General features: G+C 46.8%; 1 long non-coding RNA gene across 1 annotated transcript in view; it reads left to right on the top strand.

Annotated features, from left to right (window-relative positions):
- The window catches only part of LOC141421518 (uncharacterized), a 76,350-nt gene extending 64,043 nt beyond the window's left edge, over positions 1 to 12,307 (top strand). The window contains exon 3 of the long non-coding RNA XR_012446081.1: positions 12,138 to 12,307. This is a non-coding gene — a long non-coding RNA (uncharacterized lncRNA). The remainder of the gene's footprint in view (positions 1 to 12,137) is intronic.
- Positions 12,308 to 12,575: the final 268 nt, after the last annotated feature.

Here is a 12,575-nt window from a genome sequence, read left to right as displayed (position 1 = left end):
TATGTGGAAGATGCAATATTATAATGTGCTTAATAAAGTGTCAGAGACTATTAACAATAAAACGACACTTGTCTAGGATTTAGAAGTGCATTCCCAGAAATCTCACAAATCCCCACACCAACCTGTGAGGTAGGGATTACTTTCATCAGTCTCTCGTACAGGTGAGCAAAGCAGAGCCAGAATTACCAGAAATGGTTTCTCCTGCTGTAAACCTGGCATTCTTTCTTTCTTTAACCTTTTGGGAGGTTCCAGATGCTTCTAAAAAACCTCAAGAAAGTAAAATCCCTCTGTCCACAAGAATTTACAAGTTCATGCCACTACTGTCTTAGTAGGTGCAAGGTTATACATAAATTAGCACCAGTTACTTTAGTTAAAATCAGCCACCATCCAGCTTTGAGCAAAACTGTAATCATGTTCCCCTGGTATCTCCTGAGACCTCTCTCTCTCTCTTCTTGGGTGACAGGAAAATCTGAAGCACTACACTAGAACTCATTGAAGTGATTAGGAACCACCAGAGTAGCTCTCATCAATTCAGCTGCTTTTAAAAGTACACACATGAGGCAGACCCCAAGCTGAACCAGGACAGGGAAGGAGAAAATGAAAGGCAAGCATTTAACAGTGGAAGGTGCCTCCAGACATAAACTCCTATCACCCAAGTAACAAGTGACCTAAGTTACAGATCACACTGACTGTGGCACCCACCCATTTCAGTCCACCCTGCACCTGGGTTGGGGGGCCACCATGGCAAGCAGTTGATCTCCTTCAAGGAGAGGCACATAGCCTGACCATCAAACCTGGCCTAGGTATCACTGGAGCCAGAAAGGCAGGGACAATGTGATCCCCAACTCTTAAACATCTGGAAGACACCCTGCTTTAACCTGAACTTCCCTCTCTAGCCAGAACCAAAGGAGGTAAGCTCCATGGGTCCCTAGTGGGTGTGAAACTGTTCTCTTTGTGGCTTCTTTCAAAACTTGGCTGCCAGATGGCAACTCCTTAACTTGTGCCCTTCCATTGGCATTTATTCAGTTACCTTCAATAGATTTTTTTTTTTTTTTTTGCTGTGGGTTGGGTGTTGAACCCATGGTCTCCAGTATGCTAGGCAAGCACTCTACCATTGAACTATATCCCCAGCCTTCACAGAGCACTTTCTATCTCAGTGCTAGAGATCTAATGATGAATCAAGCAGGACTAGCTCCAGCTCAGAATCTAGAAGCTTCCATTTCCTTTTAGGTGTCCTAGTTTTCTGATGCAATATCCCCAAAGCCGTGAGAGACTGTGCTTGTTCAACACTCCCACCAGCCACGTGACTGAGTTGGAGCAATCTATTTATTCTCCCTAGGCCTTCTCTCCTCACCTGTCAAATGTCCATCTTAAATCCTGTTCTCTTTACTGCAGGGGCTCACTGAAATGCCTAGGGCTGTAGAAAGGTCAGTACTGACATAAATGTCTTTTTGGCACTGAGTCCTTCCAGGTGAAATCGGTGGAAAACAAGACCTTATGCTACACCCTGTCCATGCTATCTTGCCCTTGGAGGGTTTTGTCTGGGTGACCTGTTTAGTATCTCTGTCTTCTAGGGTGACAGACAAATCAGCTGAGTGCCTCTTGGCCTAGGAGCTGGAGCAAGACAATAGCACAGGTTAAGACTGCTGTCTTCTCTCTTGGAGAGAAAAGGGCTTCCCCTTCCCAGCCCCCAATGGTGATGGGGAAGCTCAGAGCTGTTGGATTTATTTGGGGCTTTTACTTTTTTGTTTTGGCCAATTTGGAAAGAAAGAGGCAATGACCTCCTCTTTAAAAAACAAAACTAGGCAGGAAGTGTGCAGGGCCTAAGTGGCAGGGACTAAGGGTGTAATTACAGGTTTTTGTTCAGCATTTTCATGTAATTAAATGCAAAGGAAAGCGAGCCTGGCTCTGGCTTGTTGGATGCGGGGCAGACCAGGGCTGTGTGTATGTCGGGACTGGGAGGAAGGTAGGGGTGAGGAATGGATCTGCTTTTCAGCGAAGGTGGGGGGGGTTCTCGCATTTATTACTATTTTTACGTCCCTTTTCCAAAAGGTAGCCGATCATCTTTTATTCGGTGCCCCTGTGCTCTCCTCGGTGACATCCCCCAGCCATGCGCAGTCTACTAGGTAGGCACTGATAATTTCCTTTTACCGCCCACTCTTCCCACTCCCCACTTTTACATATTACAACTTTCTGCCTGGTTGCGCACACAATAAACCCGCTGCAAAATCCATAGCCAGCTTTTCTTGCCTCCGGAGTTTCGATCCTAGAGACCTCGACGCCTCGAAATAGTCTCTCCTTTTGTTTTGAATGACTTCGGACTTTCCCGGTTCCGCTTTACAACACATCCTACCACCATCGCCCCCACCCGGCCTTGCCGCAGTTGCCTCGGTATCCCTTCGCCGCAAGCAGGTCCTGTGCACCCGCGCCGGGTGTCTGCACCGCCCTGAGCCGGCGAGATGGGTCCGAAGCTGCGGGGCGCGCGGGCTCGGCTCTCCTCCCCTTCCCGAGCCCTCGGTGGCCCTCGGTGTTCCACGGACGTTGGGGATTGGCAACAAGAAAGGATCCACTATCTGCTCACATTCTTAAGGGCAGGAAACCTGACCCACTCCCAAACCACGCTCCTAGAAGGAGAGGCAGTAGCATTTTTCCGGGAGGGCGGGCCTCCCGGCTGCCCCCTCCTTCCCTCGGCTCTGCTCCTACTCCCCCACCCCGCCCCATGCCTGCAGATTACCGCTCCCCCCTCCCCCCCCCCCCCCGGCCCCCTTCACCTACTCTTCCCAAGAACAGATTGTTTATCAGGATGGGCAGCCAAGAAACCTACTCCTGTTTCTGGCCTCTGCCAGAGATTAATCACACTTGGGAACAGCACAAAACTTGACAGTGTTGGGGCGGGGCGGGGGTGGGGTGGGTGGGGGGCAGTTAAAAGAAAAGACTGATAAATTTGACAATTGGCAAGCTGACCAAATCGGGGCTACTGCTACACCTCCCCTCCTTTATTTTAGGAAGTCAATGCAAAGGATTGCATTATATTTCATTCCCCCTACCCCACCCCCATTTTCCCCCTCCTTCTCTAAGTCCCCCTCCTTCTTCGTGTTTGATGCTTTAATAGTACTGACTGGCTTTTAATTCTGATTAACATTCTCAGCTGGTTGTGTGTGTGTGTGTGTGTGTGTGTGTGTGTGTGTGTGTGTGTGTGTGTGCTGGGGCCTGGGAAGACACACTCTCAAACTGGACTGCCTGACAAATCCCCTCTTTTCATCCTTCTTTTGAAATGACATCAAGATGGACTGGGGGGTTGGGGGAATGAAGAGAGAAGGCATGGAAAAAATAAAAGGAGGGGGAAGTAATTTATGTGCTTTTCTAAGGCAGCTTGTAAAATTCCTAAGGGAGAAGAAATGCCAAAATTGACTGTCTTGGTGGATTTTAGACCGATTGTCAGGGTGAATCATGTCAGGGCTTTGCCCTGGCCCTGCAGTGTGGAATCTGAGGACAGGCACACTAAACATTCTCCTGTCTGGCTGGGAGTGCCCTTCTGAAGCAGCAAGAGATAGATATTTGCTGTCACCAGATTTCTCTCCATCAGGATTTTTTCTGATTCATTGCAAGATGGATTTAAAAAAAAAAAAAAAGACTGGCACTGATAAAAGGATAAAAGCCAGGGTTAGAAAACTCCCTATAAAACATGAACCCCAAAGAGAAGGTGCAAAACCCATTTGATCCAAGATACAGATACCTCTGCCCTGGATTTTTCCCCCCCTTTGCTTTACAACTCTGCAGACACCAGGTTAGCAAAAGGTAATAATAAGTAGTCCTTGCACAGCAGGGTCTGGACCAGTGAAAACAGTTTACTGAAATTAATGGGCCTCGCTTGAACCAAAACCTCCACTTTGGAATTAATGCCAGACATAGTTTCCTGAACTCTATCCAACTGCCTAAGCAGCAGACAATTTTCGTTCTGTTTGTGCTGGAAAATAAAGCCTGAGCCCTTGATCTCAGTGTAGATTTTCATTAAAAAAAAAAAAAAAAAGCACAGTGAACACTGCCAATTTCCACTTTCTGCCAGTAGAAGCCCTTGTGCTCTGGGCTTTGCATGACGGTCAGAAGTTATCTGGTAAACTTTCCATTGAAAACCATCTCTGAATTCCCTCCACACCGGTGGCCTTGCAGCTTTCATCATGACATCTGAGAGATCCAAGGAAAGCTCCAGAAACAGCTCAGCTCTCAATAACAACCCTCGTTCCCACAGCTCTTAGAAAAAGCTGACTGTGGATAACCTTTTGCATTTGCTTGGAAGATCTCCATTCTCTTCCCTAAATATAACTCCAAACCATTCACCAGACCCCCATTCTCTACCCCTCCCCACCCAGCACTCAGGGGGCCTATGGTTCTGAAGCTGCTTTTGTTTTTATCAATTTTTTTTTTAAGGCTAAAAGGCATACACACCAGTGTTTCCACCCAGTGGTTATGGGGCTATGGCAGGTATACAGGGGAACCAGGCTGTCAGTGTCTGATCCCAGCCTGTCCTACCCCGCATTATTGAGAAAAGCCCGATGGTGGGCAGCCGGTGTTCTGGTTCTCATTGTACAGTCTGCACTGGTGACACAGGACATGTGGAAAATTTTGAGAGCACTGCGGTGAATGGTGTGGAGGGGGAGCGCAGCGCAGGGGGAGGAAGGGGAGGGAGGGAGGGAGCGAGTTACTTTTTAGCTTCCGCTAAGTACTTGGCAGCCTGCCAAGCCCGGAGGATTCTGGGAAGCGAAAACCTCCCCAGTATAAACTGCCAGCTTTAAGCAGCCCTGACAGTTCTGCTCCTTCCAAACTTGGCAGCCGTTCAAAGTGCTCTTTCATTTGAAATGCTGGAAGCCTGCCATGTGCAATGCAGATTTGCGGTGCCTGTGCGCAGAAGGAACTGATAAATGCCGTTGCAGTTGCCATGGGGACAGGAGGCTATCAGAATGGCCTTGTGATCCGCAGCCTCTCAGCGCGGCAGGCTCTCCCGCCCGCCCCTCCTCCCTCTAGCCAGTGAGATGGTGAAATAAATGTTCTGGAAAAAGGTTAACCCTCCCGGCTCTGGTACTGAGCACTTCTCTGGTCCTAAGAGTCAGCCCCCCTGGAGCACAGACCCGAGCACTGTCCTTGGGTGGATCACCACTCCACTATCAGCACCCCCACCCCAGCCCAGCCCTTCTCCCTGGAGGCGTTCACAAAGCTGTGTTTTTCTTAGAGCTTTTCAGCAAGCCCAAGTGTAAGTCTTTGAGTCATCAAAACCCGGATGTAAACACAGCGGCCCTACATTCTGCACAGTTTGCATGTATTTTATCTTTTTAATAATATTTAGCTGGCAACTTCAAACTGCAAGCATGCCAAATATTTTAGCCAGCCGCTTACATCATGCTGCATCCATCTTGAGGAGAGTGGCTGCCTGTCCTTTTCCCTTCACTCCCGCCCCGAGACTGCAGGAAATCTGGGGCTTTCTGAAGGCATGTGATTGCATAGGAAGCGAGGCTCTTAGAACCGTGGGCTTCAGAATGAACATGACATCAGCTTGGGCAACAAAGACAGAGGGCATGTTCCTGTCGGAGAGCAGACACGGGGGGGTGGGGGGGAGCCAAGGTGAAAGAGATCTGTCATTTACAACGCGGTTGCGGGGACTGCGTGTGAGGGCACACCAGCTTGGATGACTGCCCCCGCTCCTCACCCTCATTTTGTACAAGCTGCCATTTAAAACAGTCCGACTCAATGTACAGAAACAAAACAGTGTTCAAATTTTGGTATATTTTCAGGTCTGTAATGCCAGCTCTCCGGGTGGTCTGTTTAATGGGGGGAAAAAATGAAAAACTCCATTCCTGCCAAGGCCTATGGAAACCAAAGAGGGTTAGTGATTTATTTACACCGGGGGGCGGGGGGGGGGTTCCTTCTGCGCACGCTATTTTCCGAAGGCTTCCTGGACCTAAACCTTCCTTAACATCCCAGGAAGGGAATATATTTTTCCTGTGGTTTTCCTTATTTTCTGCTAAATATATTTAAGTACACTATTTACTTAGGGTTTCAGCTTTCAGACCATTATGTACTTTTAACACCTGAGGCTTTTCCTCTGAAAAAATGGTGCGAGTTAAAGAGGACTTTCGGTGCTAGGCGTTAAGGCGATGAGGGATTGCTGTTTGCTTCTGTCTTGGTAATGAGGATTCAAGTTGAGATACAAATCAGAGGCCTGTGGACCTTCCATAGCTCATATAAACCCTGAACAACACAGAATGTGGACCCTAACAAACAAGGAGGTAGTTATTATTTCTTCCTAAGTGTATTGCTGCCATGGACAGGAGAAAGCCATGAGGCTTAACTGCAATTTCTTTCAAACTGCCTCGCTCTGGGTGTCTGCTGCTGATTGTTACGGCAATTCTGGTCAGTACAGCTTCGATCTGTCTCGCTGGAATTTCCTGATTCCAAAGTAGCCCCTTCCAAATAAATAAATTAATCAGCAAAAGCCATCTGCTTCACCTTGCAAACAGGCCCAGAGCCAAAGGGTTAGTGTTAAAACGTGGTATTTTTTAGGAGCAGTTGGCCCTTGAGACATTTTGAGATGAGTTTTAGCTTGGAAATAAACTGAAGCTGGAGGCAGAAATCAGGTGATTTTAGAAAGCTCTCCCCTCCCCTCACCCCACACCTTCCCCAGACGTCCAGGCAGCTGAGTTTTTGGCTCTCACAGCTGCTAAGCTTTGGCAAGCCAAAAGCATATTTTGTGGTGGTGATTCCTTTCCCAGGTTGACGGACATGTTTCTGTACTGAGCACAGGCATGTTTCCTGACTGTGCGTGAATCAGAGGCTATATTTTTAACCTAGGGCTGCTGGTGACAGTTTTAAACTGCAGGAACAAAGCAAATCATGACATGCCCCTGTCATCAGGGTCCAGAGATAAAGACTGTCCTAAGCACTTGCAACCTATTGCTCAGATGTAGAGTTTGTGTGTGTGTGTTCTAATCCTGCCAGCAGCAGCCAACTGCCCAAAAGGTGCTCACATTCACCTTCTTCTCTCCCCGTGTCCTGTTTTGTGGTACTTGCTTATTTGTTGGCTTTGGTGGGAAGATTCGCAAAAGCTGTTTGGGGCCCTGGAGCACCTTCCCAGACAAGGCAAGCCCCAATCCCAAACAACCTTGACATTGAACTCTGCTCTGTTACGGCAGCGATGACCACAGAGGGGAGGCCACTGTGTGGCCCCTCTATACCAGTGTCCCAAAGGCCAGCTTCCCAGAAATCCATGGATTAGGAAGGTCTGTCCTGGGCCAGTTCAGAAGCCACCGAAGGAACAATTCCCTTTTGTTTTGTTGTCTAGCATGTGATCAGAATGCTGCCAGCTAATTTTAACCCCACCAAAGTACTGCTGGAAAAAAAAAAAAAGACAAAAGACAGAAAGAAAAACCTATCTTGCATCTGGAGAGAGAAACGCTGTGGGCTGGATAAAAGCTTTTTCAGTCCCTGTTCCTTCCTGTTTCACTTTCCAAACTTGCATTATCGGTAACCTGAAAAATGATGAGGTCCACCAAATTCCTGGATGTTGTGCAAGAGGACAATGAGTCTATTTCAAGTGCTATGAGTGTGTCTGGCACAGACCCTGGAAGCCATTGTTTTCAGGAGGGAGAACATTTTGGGGTTTCCCAGTGTTTTCCTTCTAGGGTCTCAAAGCCCCTGGAAGGAAAGTACTACTGAGGGTGGGGGATAGTCTCCATGGCAACCATGACTGCTGCACTCTGAAAAGATCTGGATGGGAAGTAGGTAGTTAGGCCAGTGGGGTGGAGGCTGCAGTGGTGGCCCTGGAGGCAGTTAAAGGGGAGCAGAATGGGGTAGTGTTTGAAGTGGGATCGAAGGAGCAGGAAGAAATGGTGAGAGGCTTTCATTATAGCCGGTGGTCCCCTGAGACACAGGCCACCACCTGTCCTTACCCACTTCTGGCACTGGGAACTGATAGAGTACTTCATGGGGTTCCTCACCATGGATTGAAAGCATACCTGTGGCAGTTAATTTTTGCCATCTGGCTGGGTGGCTGATGGTGCAAGTGAAAAGGCATAGACTCTCAAGAACCAGGACAAACCAGCAAGCAAGGAGCTGGGCAGCACTGCTGCTGATCTGAAGGCAGGGACTGAGGGGGACCAGTATTAACCTGCATGTCCATCACACTGCCCAGAAGATGACATCACTGTCACTGCTGCCTCAACCAGGGGGCTTGGTGGCAGTTGTGCTGACAGCAGCTGAGGGCCTCAGCTGCCTAAAAAAGCCATTTGCTAAGCCCTGCCTGCTGAGCCAAAGGCTCCATCTCCATACTTAAAAGGACCCTGGTTGGTGTCCCAGGCCCGCTCTGCATCTGAATCATCAGGCAAAGACATCATCTTTGGAAGGGCAAAGAAGCTTCTAGGAGACTGTCACCCCTCTTCTGCTTGCAATAGGCCACTGTAACTTGACAGCAAAAGTCCAGATCCACTGGCAAATCCCTAAATTAAGGTTCTGTTTACTGTGCTTGTTTTTTTTTTGTTGTTGTTGTTGTTTTGATACTAGGGGATGGAAAACCCAGGACCTTGGACAAGCTAAGCAAGTACACCCCTAGCCCAAAAGGCTTATTTTGAGCAAGATGTTATGCTTTCATTAAAAGGATCAGAGGTCATGAGTAAATGAAAATATTTTTGAATCTTTCCAAATCTGCTTGAATTTCATTTCTTGCATTTCCCAGTATCAAGCTGGTCACCATTTTTACCTGTAAGACCTCTTTACATCCATTTTTTGTTTGGTTTGGTTTGGTAAATTAACAGCTGGCTCTGCTGCAGGATAAAATTGTAAAGCACGCCCTAAGCTTGCTCCTTGGCCTTCTCTGTTTACAGCTTTCAGCTGTCATTAGACACATTCCCCATTTACCTTCCCAGTCAGAGGATTCCTGAATGTTTCATAAGAGCTGCACAGCTGGAATGCAGCTGCTGGGGGTGGAGTGAGCATAACTCCGTATAGGTCAGCAGGGCGAGGGAGGGCAGGGAATGTTGGAAGGTTGGGAAAGACCTTCTTTCTAAAGCCAGAGCTCAGGAATGCACGGGGGGCCTCGGGTGTGAAAACTTTCCAGATGGGGGAGGGAAGGGTAAGTTTTTTGCCCTCTGGGTAGATTCCAAAAAAAAAAAAAAAAAACAAAACTCTTTGGGGAGGACAACTATTTTGAAACTGCCTTTTGAGAAAGCAGCACAAATGTTTAAATTGACCTGGAAAATCCTTCCTTTTTCCTTTCCCTACAATCCAAGTCTGTTCTTTTGAACATTAATCAACAGGAACATTTGCCAAGTTTCTCTCCTCCCTCACCCCTCACCTCCTTTTTTATTATTATTATTATTATTATTATTATTATTATTATTATTGTTATCTTTGGTTCAGCGAAACTTTTGGAAGCTTTCCCAGGCAGCTATAGAATGTTTCCAGGAAAACGCATAAGGAACGTCTATGTGTTGAGCTTCTCCCGAGGGGGCTAGACATGTTTTTCAGAAAGGCTGTGCTGGGGGCAGCCAGGTCTTGTGCAATCCAGCCAAGCAAAAGGGCAGACAGTGCCGGAAAGATCTGTGAGCATCCAAAAGTGCTGAAACAAAGGTGTGGTTTAGTGCGCCTGCCTGTTCCTGACCCCTTTCAGTCTTTTATTATCGAATCTGCCATCATTGTCCATCTGTGAATTAAAGCATCCGTCTCCAGGAGATGTGCTGAGAACAGCTGGGTTCCAGGATTTGAACTTCATTCTCCAGTTAGCTGCACTTGTAATTGCTGCCTGAAGAACACTCCCAAATACAGATGGAGAAGTGTAGGGAGTCAGTACTCTCCCAGCCAGGCAGCCGCCCCACCAAAACGCACAATGTCATGGGCAAAAGTGTCCTTGGGCTATGGTTGCTAGGCTGGTGCCAACCCCCAGCCCAGGCCAGAGCTGATGCAGGAAGACCCAGAAACAAACTCAAAGTCGTGTGGATCAGAAACATATGTACCTCAAACCAAGACAGCTATGGGGAGGTGCTTATTCATGAGGCCCAAGGGCAAGAAGGACCATGCCAGCCAGACAGATGTGGCTCTTAAAAACAAAGCTGGTTCCTGTTTCCTAGAAATATGCTCCATTCGGCCTCTTTTCTGGGTCAAAAGAGGCAGAATTCTGCATAGGGGGCCCCAGGTGAGAGCAGAGCTGACAGCCACTCTGCAACAGGAAGACCACTTCATCCTGTGTGGGTCCCAAGATCACAGGTGGGTAGGGAACAATCCCCGAGGCTGGGGTGGGGGTGGGGGTAACGGGTACATATGGCAACGCAGCTCTTCCAGCCCTGTAAGCTTGAAGACTATCAGTCAGTAGCACTGTCAAGGTTCCTGCAGTAAAATCTCTTCTCTCTGTCTCTCTCTCTCTCTGGCTCTTGTCTCTCTCATCCTAGTACTGGGGATGGAACCGAGGGCCTCACACTTGCCAGCCAAGCGCTCTACCACCAAGCTACATCCCCAGCCCTCTTTTCTCTCCATCCTGACTGAAGAGTCCTTATCAGACAGACCTGGATTCAAGTCCTGATTCATGAGTCTGTGTGACCTGTACCAAGTTTCTACACCTCCAGCTGTCCTCAGCTGTTTTCATACATTCAACACTTGAATCCTAGCACTTTCATATAATGTAGCCTAAAGCTTTCTTACAGCTTTTCTGTAAGAATTAATGAATGCATTTAGAGTACTTCACAAAGTGCCTAGAATACAGGAAGTACTCAATAGATGCTAGCTTTTAATCATAATCTCAGAGTCCGTGTGCTTGCTCAAGATTGACCTTCTAGTGGAGTCATTTGTTATCTTTGTGGGTTTTCTCAGACTTATAGAAGGTCCTACACATCCCTGTTCAGGTGTGTTGGTTCTAGTACAGTGGGACATGGTGCTGACTCAGGGAGAACACCTTCTTGCTCTTTGTGACTTCTCTTGACTGAGGCTGGAATCTGAATGTCTTGAGCATGACATTTGTATCCAAGGCGGCAGGTCCACCTTTCTAAGTTAGCTACTTGTGTTCACTTGGATTCATCAGGTGTCCCCAGTTTTCAAAATCATCCAAAATTTCAAAATTTTCCTGCTTAAAAATCTTCCAGGTGCCTCAGAGGACAAAGACAAACTCCTTAAGTTGGAACACAAGGTCCCTGGGAAATTGGCTCCAATTCCTCTTTCTATTTTTCCTCTTCCTCAATTACTTCCTGACCACATTAAATTCCTCTTTGTTCCTTACACACAATATAAACTTTTAGATCAGTTGCCTTTGCAGGACTTTTTTATCTGCCTGGAATGAATGTTTTCTCCATCATCATCTTTGAGTAAACTTCTATGCATCCTTCAAAACCCAGCTGTTTTAGCCTTTTCTGTGCAGCTGGTTTCCAATATTTTCCAGCTCTGTGCTTCAGTGCACATATCACAATGAGTCGTAGTTTACACAGTTCCCTCACTGGGGACTCATTGAAGGTTAGGGTTTACAATTCTATCCCCAAAGTCACCTAGAAGGTCTTCAATAAGCTCCAGTCAAATAAATGAATCTGAATGTAAGATTTTATAATCTTTTTCTTCTTTTTTGGTGGTACTAGGATTTGAACTCAGGGCCTCATGCTTACTAGCAGCGACTTTATCCCTTGAGCCACTCCATCAGCCCTTTTTTGTAATGGTTTTTTTCATGATAGGGTCTCAAGAACTGCTTGCCTGGGTTGGCTTTGAATCACAATCCTTCTGATCTCTTCCTCCTGAGTAGCTAGTATTACAGGTGTGCACCACTGGTACCCAGAAAATTTTATAATCTTATTGCCAGTAAAATAATATGTAATTGTTTGTGTATATTATTTGTACTTTCCCTTGTCCCTGCAAGAATTTGGAACATCCCATTCACAAAATTAATGCTTAGAGCATCCGAAAGTAGAAAGAGCCAGGGCTTTGAATTCAAATATTTCTGGTTTCAAATCCTAGCGTGTCCTCTTGCTGTGCCCTTAAGTCATTACTCCACCTTTCTGAACATGTAAAATGCAGCTAATGATTACCTGTGTGGTAGACAGTGTTGACTGCAATCTAATAGTCACTCCTGCTTTCTTTCTTGGTGTCCTGATTTTCTTTTGTTTTTTTTTTTTTTTCAGAACTGCACTTCCTCCTCCATGTGCCTTGGGTGGAAATTCTTATTAGCCTAAAGGAATTTTCGAATCCCATTCCCCTTCCCAGTGATTTGTTTTGGATGGGTCCATAATCCAATTCTTGTCAATAAGATATGTGTGTATATGTGTATGTCTATCTGTATGAGAGAGGGTTGTTCAAGGAAATAAAATACTTCATCTTAAAACATGACAGGTGAATTGTTGGATGTTATGTCTGGAGTGATAGCTGGGGTCACAGCAGTTATCTCTCTATGATGAAAGCTTCTGCTCAGAGAATGAAGCTAACACAGTAAGAACAGAGTGGGAGGAAATGTGGACAAAGCTTAGTCCTTGTGTAGCGTTCAGCAGCTGGATTGCCCTGCTCTGAGTCACACACCACTGGACTAGTTCCCAAGATCATTGGTTCTTTTGTTCAATGAGGGA

Source organism: Castor canadensis, chromosome 3 (assembly GCF_047511655.1).
Source record: "Castor canadensis chromosome 3, mCasCan1.hap1v2, whole genome shotgun sequence".
NCBI lineage: Eukaryota > Metazoa > Chordata > Mammalia > Rodentia > Castoridae > Castor > Castor canadensis.
This window is presented reverse-complemented; position numbering and strand designations above follow the sequence as displayed.